General features: G+C 47.5%; 1 non-coding gene across 1 annotated transcript; it reads left to right on the top strand.

The window, feature by feature from the left end:
• Positions 1-73, top strand: TRNAH-GUG (transfer RNA histidin (anticodon GUG)). Its single transcript has one exon. It is a non-coding gene; the product is annotated as a tRNA-His (tRNA).
• Positions 74-6,224: the final 6,151 nt, after the last annotated feature.

The following is a 6,224-nucleotide window of genomic DNA, read 5'->3' as shown; positions in this document are numbered from 1 at the left end:
GCTTCCGTGGCTCAATGGTTAGCGTGTTCGGCTGTGAACCAATAGGTTGGTGGTTCGAGCCCACCCGGGAGCGGTGTTATGGGATCTCAAATGTAACGTAAAAAGTCAGAGTTTTTCCACAATACCTGACGAACATTTTGTATTGTTTTTAGAGTTGCCTTAGTCAACTCTTTATACTACGTTGCTGATTAACTTACTTAGTTAATTACCAGTAGTTTGTCGTAATTAAATACGCTTAGAGATACGGAGTAAACTGGTCTTTATTTGGCATAGCCGAATCCGTTTCTGCCTACAGGTATGTAAGTACAAAATGTAAGAGAGGTATTCCGCGTTACAAATATCGATCGTCTCTGATTGATTCATGCACATGTTGTTAGCGCTACCTATCGATGCACATTTAATTTTTGTGCTTCCGTGGCGCAATGGTTAGCGCGTTCAGCTGTTTAACCGAAAGATTGCTGGTTCGAGCCCACCCGGGAGAGGTGTTGTGGGGTCTCAGATGTAGCGTGAAAAGTCATAACATTTCCACAATACGTGACAACCATTTGATTTCTGAGCTCCCGTGGCTCAATGGTTGTCGCGTTCAGCTGTTAACCAATAGGTTGGTGGTTCGAGCCCACCCGGGAGAGGTGACGTGGAGTCTCAGATGTAGCGTAAAAAGTCAAAACTTTTCCACAATACGTGACAACCATTTAATTTCTGAGCTTCCGTGGCTCAATGGTTAGCGCGTTCGGCTGTTAACCAATAGGTTGGTGGTTCGAGCCCACCCGGGAGCGGTGTTATGGGATCTCAAATGTAACGCAAAAAGTCAGAGTTTTTCCACAATACCTGACGAACATTTAATTTTTGGGCTTCCGTGGCGCAATGGTTAGCGCGTTCAGCTGTTAACCGAAAGGTTGTTGTTTCGAGCCCACCCGGGAGAGGTGTTGTGGGGTCTCAGATGTAGCGTGAAAAGTCATAACTTTTCCACAATACGTGACAACCATTTAATTTCTGAGCTCCCGTGGCTCAATGGTTGTCGAGTTCGGCTGTTACCCAATAGGTTGGTGGTTCGAGCCCACCCGGGAGCGGTGTTATGGGATCTCAAATGTAACGTAAAAAGTCAGAGTTTTTCCACATTACCTGACGAACATTTAATTTTTGAGCTTCCGTGGCGCAATGGTTAGCGCGTTCAGCTGTTAACCGAAAGGTTGTTGTTTCGAGCCCACCCGGGAGAGGTGTTGTGGGGTCTCAGATGTAGCGTGAAAAGTCATAACTTTTCCACAATACGTGACAACCATTTAATTTCTGAGCTCCCGTGGCTCAATGGTGGTCGCGTTCGGCTGTTAACCAATAGGTTGGTGGTTCGAGCCCACCCGGGAGCGGTGTTATGGGATCTCAAATGTAACGTAAAAAGTCAGAGTTTTTCCACATTACCTGACGAACATTTAATTTTTGAGCTTCCGTGGCGCAATGGTTAGCGCGTTCAGCTGTTAACCGAAAGGTTGTTGTTTCGAGCCCTCCCGGGAGAGGTGTTGTGGGGTCTCAGATGTAGCGTGAAAAGTCATAACTTTTCCACAATACGTGACAACCATTTAGTTTCTGAGCTCCCGTGGCTCAATGGTTGTCGCGTTCGGCTGTTAACCAATAGGTTGGTGGTTCGAGCCCACCCGGGAGAGGTGTTGTGGGGTCTCAGATGTAGCGTGAAAAGTCATAACTTTTCCACAATACCTGACAACCATTTAATGTCTGAGCTTCCGTGGCTCAATGGTTAGCGCGTTCGGCTGTTAACCAATAGGTTGGTTGTTCGATCCCACCCGGGAGCGGTGTTATGGGATCTCAAATGTAACGTAAAAAGTCAGAGTTTTTCCAAAATACCTGACGAACATTTAATTTTTGGGCTTCCGTGGCGCAATGGTTAGTGCGTTCAGCTGTTAACCGAAAGGTTGTTGGTTCGAGCCCACCCGGGAGAGGTGTTGTGGGGTCTCAGATGTAGCGTGAAAAGTCATAACTTTTCCACAATACGTGACAACCATTTAATTTCTGAGCTCCCGTGGCTCAATGGTGGTCGCGTTCGGCTGTTAACCAATAGGTTGATTGTTCGAGCCCAACCGGGAGCGGTGTTATGGGATTGCAAATGTAACGTAAAAAGTCAGAGTTTTTCCACAATACCTGACGAACATTTAATTTTTGGGCTTCCGTGGCGCAATGGTTAGCGCGTTCAGCTGTTAACCGAAAGGTTGGTGGTTCGAGCCCACTCGGGAGAGGTGTTGTGGGGTCTCAGATGTAGCGTGAGAAGTCATAACTTTTCCACAATACCTGACCATCATTTAATTTCTGAGCTTCCGTGGCTCAATGGTTAGCGCGTTCGGCTGTTAACCAATAGGTTGGTTGTTCGATCCCACCCGGGAGCGGTGTTATGGGATCTCAAATGTAACGTAAAAAGTCAGAGTTTTTCCACAATACCTGACGAACATTTAATTTTTGGGCTTCCGTGGCGCAATGGTTAGTGCGTTCAGCTGTTAACCGAATGGTTGTTGGTTCGAGCCCACCCGGGAGAGGTGTTGTGGGGTCTCAGATGTAGCGTGAAAAGTCATAACTTTTCCACAATACGTGACAACCATTTAATTTCTGAGCTCCCGTGGCTCAATGGTAGTCGCGTTCGGCTGGTAACCAATATGTTGGTGGTTCGAGCCCACCCGGGAGAGGTGTTGTGGGGTCTCAGATGTAGCGTGAAAAGTCATAACTTTTCCACAATACCTGACAACCATTTAATTTCTGAGCTTCCGTGGCTCAATGGTTGTCGCGTTCGGCTGTTAACCAATATGTTGTTGGTTCGAGCCCACCCGGGAGAGGTGTTGTGGGGTCTCAGATGTAGCGTGAAAAGTCATAACTTTTCCACAATACCTGACAACCATTTAATTTGTGAGCTTCCGTGGCTCAATGGTTAGCGCGTTCGGCTGTTAACCAATAGGTTGATTGTTCGAGCCCAACCGGGAGCGGTGTTATGGGATCGCAAATGTAACGTAAAAAGTCAGAGTTTTTCCACAATACCTGACGAACATTTAATTTTTGGGCTTCCGTGGCGCAATGGCTAGTGCGTTCAGCTGTTAACCGAAAGGTTGTTGGTTCGAGCCCACCCGGGAGAGGTGTTGTGGGGTCTCAGATGTAGCGTGAAAAGTCATAACTTTTCCACAATACGTGACAACCATTTAATTTCTGAGCTCCCGTGGCTCAATGGTTGTCGCGTTCGGCTGTTAACCAATAGGTTGGTGGTTCGAGCCCACTCGGGAGAGGTGTTGTGGGGTCTCAGATGTAGCGTGAAAAGTCATAACGTTTCCACAATACCTGACAACCATTTAATTTCTGAGCTTCCGTGGCTCAATGGTTAGCGCGTTCGGCTGTTAACCAATAGGTTGGTTGTTCGATCCCACCCGGGAGCGGTGTTATGGGATCTCAAATGTAACGTAAAAAGTCAGAGTTTTTCCACAATACCTGACGAACATTTAATTTTTGGGCTTCCGTGGCGCAATGGTTAGTGCGTTCAGCTGTTAACCGAAAGGTTGTTGGTTCGAGCCCACCCGGGAGAGGTGTTGTGGGGTCTCAGATGTAGCGTGAAAAGTCATAACTTTTCCACAATACGTGACAACCATTTAATTTCTGAGCTCCCGTGGCTCAATGGTAGTCGCGTTCGGCTGGTAACCAATATGTTGGTGGTTCGAGCCCACCCGGGAGAGGTGTTGTGGGGTCTCAGATGTAGCGTGAAAAGTCATAACTTTTCCACAATACCTGACAACCATTTAATTTCTGAGCTTCCGTGGCTCAATGGTTGTCGCGTTCGGCTGTTAACCAATATGTTGTTGGTTCGAGCCCACCCGGGAGAGGTGTTGTGGGGTCTCAGATGTAGCGTGAAAAGTCATAACTTTTCCACAATACGTGACAACCATTTAATTTCTGAGCTCCCGTGGCTCAATGGTAGTCGCGTTCGGCTGGTAACCAATATGTTGGTGGTTCGAGCCCACCCGGGAGAGGTGTTGTGGGGTCTCAGATGTAGCGTGAAAAGTCATAACTTTTCCACAATACCTGACAACCATTTAATTTCTGAGCTTCCGTGGCTCAATGGTTGTCGCGTTCGGCTGTTAACCAATATGTTGTTGGTTCGAGCCCACCCGGGAGAGGTGTTGTGGGGTCTCAGATGTAGCGTGAAAAGTCATAACTTTTCCACAATACCTGACAACCATTTAATTTGTGAGCTTCCGTGGCTCAATGGTTAGCGCGTTCGGCTGTTAACCAATAGGTTGATTGTTCGAGCCCAACCGGGAGCGGTGTTATGGGATCGCAAATGTAACGTAAAAAGTCAGAGTTTTTCCACAATACCTGACGAACATTTAATTTTTGGGCTTCCGTGGCGCAATGGCTAGTGCGTTCAGCTGTTAACCGAAAGGTTGTTGGTTCGAGCCCACCCGGGAGAGGTGTTGTGGGGTCTCAGATGTAGCGTGAAAAGTCATAACTTTTCCACAATACGTGACAACCATTTAATTTCTGAGCTCCCGTGGCTCAATGGTTGTCGCGTTCGGCTGTTAACCAATAGGTTGGTGGTTCGAGCCCACTCGGGAGAGGTGTTGTGGGGTCTCAGATGTAGCGTGAAAAGTCATAACGTTTCCACAATACCTGACAACCATTTAATTTCTGAGCTTCCGTGGCTCAATGGTTAGCGCGTTCGGCTGTTAACCAATAGGTTGGTTGTTCGATCCCACCCGGGAGCGGTGTTATGGGATCTCAAATGTAACGTAAAAAGTCAGAGTTTTTCCACAATACCTGACGAACATTTAATTTTTGGGCTTCCGTGGCGCAATGGTTAGTGCGTTCAGCTGTTAACCGAAAGGTTGTTGTTTCGAGCCCTCCCGGGAGAGGTGTTGTGGGGTCTCAGATGTAGCGTGAAAAGTCATAACTTTTCCACAATACGTGACAACCATTTAATTTCTGTGCTCCCGTGGCTCAATGGTTGTCGCGTTCGGCTGTTAACCAATATGTTGGTGGTTCGAGCCCACCCGGGAGAGGTGTTGTGGGGTCTCAGATGTAGCGTGAAAAGTCATAACTTTTCCACAATACCTGACAACCATTTAATTTCTGAGCTCCCGTGGCTCAATGGTTGTCGCGTTCGGCTGTTAACCAATATGTTGTTGGTTCGAGCCCACCCGGGAGAGGTGTTGTGGGGTCTCAGATGTAGCGTGAAAAGTCATAACTTTTCCACAATACCTGACAACCATTTAATTTGTGAGCTTCCGTGGCTCAATGGTTAGCGCGTTCGGTTGTTAACCAATAGGTTGATTGTTCGAGCCCAACCGGGAGCGGTGTTATGGGATCGCAAATGTAACGTAAAAAGTCAGAGTTTTTCCACAATACCTGACGAACATTTAATTTTTGGGCTTCCGTGGCGCAATGGCTAGTGCGTTCAGCTGTTAACCGAAAGGTTGTTGGTTCGAGCCCACCCGGGAGAGGTGTTGTGGGGTCTCAGATGTAGCGTGAAAAGTCATAACTTTTCCACAATACGTGACAACCATTTAATTTCTGAGCTCCCGTGGCTCAATGGTTGTCGCGTTCGGCTGTTAACCAATAGGTTGGTGGTTCGAGCCCACTCGGGAGAGGTGTTGTGGGGTCTCAGATGTAGCGTGAAAAGTCATAACTTTTCCACAATACCTGACAACCATTTAATTTCTGAGCTTCCGTGGCTCAATGGTTAGCGCGTTCGGCTGTTAACCAATAGGTTGGTTGTTCGATCCCACCCGGGAGCGGTGTTATGGGATCTCAAATGTAACGTAAAAAGTCAGAGTTTTTCCACAATACCTGACGAACATTTAATTTTTGGGCTTCCGTGGCGCAATGGTTAGTGCGTTCAGCTGTTAACCGAAAGGTTGTTGTTTCGAGCCCTCCCGGGAGAGGTGTTGTGGGGTCTCAGATGTAGCGTGAAAAGTCATAACATTTCCACAATACGTGACAACCATTTAATTTCTGAGCTCCCGTGGCTCAATGGTTGTCGCGTTCGGCTGTTAACCAATATGTTGGTGGTTCGAGCCCACCCGGGAGAGGTGTTGTGGGGTCTCAGATGTAGCGTGAAAAGTCATAACTTTTCCACAATACCTGACAACCATTTAATTTCTGAGCTCCCGTGGCTGAATGGTTGTCGCGTTCGGCTGTTAACCAATATGTTGTTGGTTCGAGCCCACCCGGGAGAGGTGTTGTGG

This window comes from Phalangium opilio, unplaced genomic scaffold, assembly GCF_054372755.1.
Source record: "Phalangium opilio isolate 3A_F unplaced genomic scaffold, DU_Popi_V2 ptg000017l_1, whole genome shotgun sequence".
Lineage (NCBI taxonomy): Eukaryota > Metazoa > Arthropoda > Arachnida > Opiliones > Phalangiidae > Phalangium > Phalangium opilio.
The sequence above is the reverse complement of the archived record's forward strand: the minus strand, read 5'-3'. Positions and strand labels throughout refer to the sequence as shown.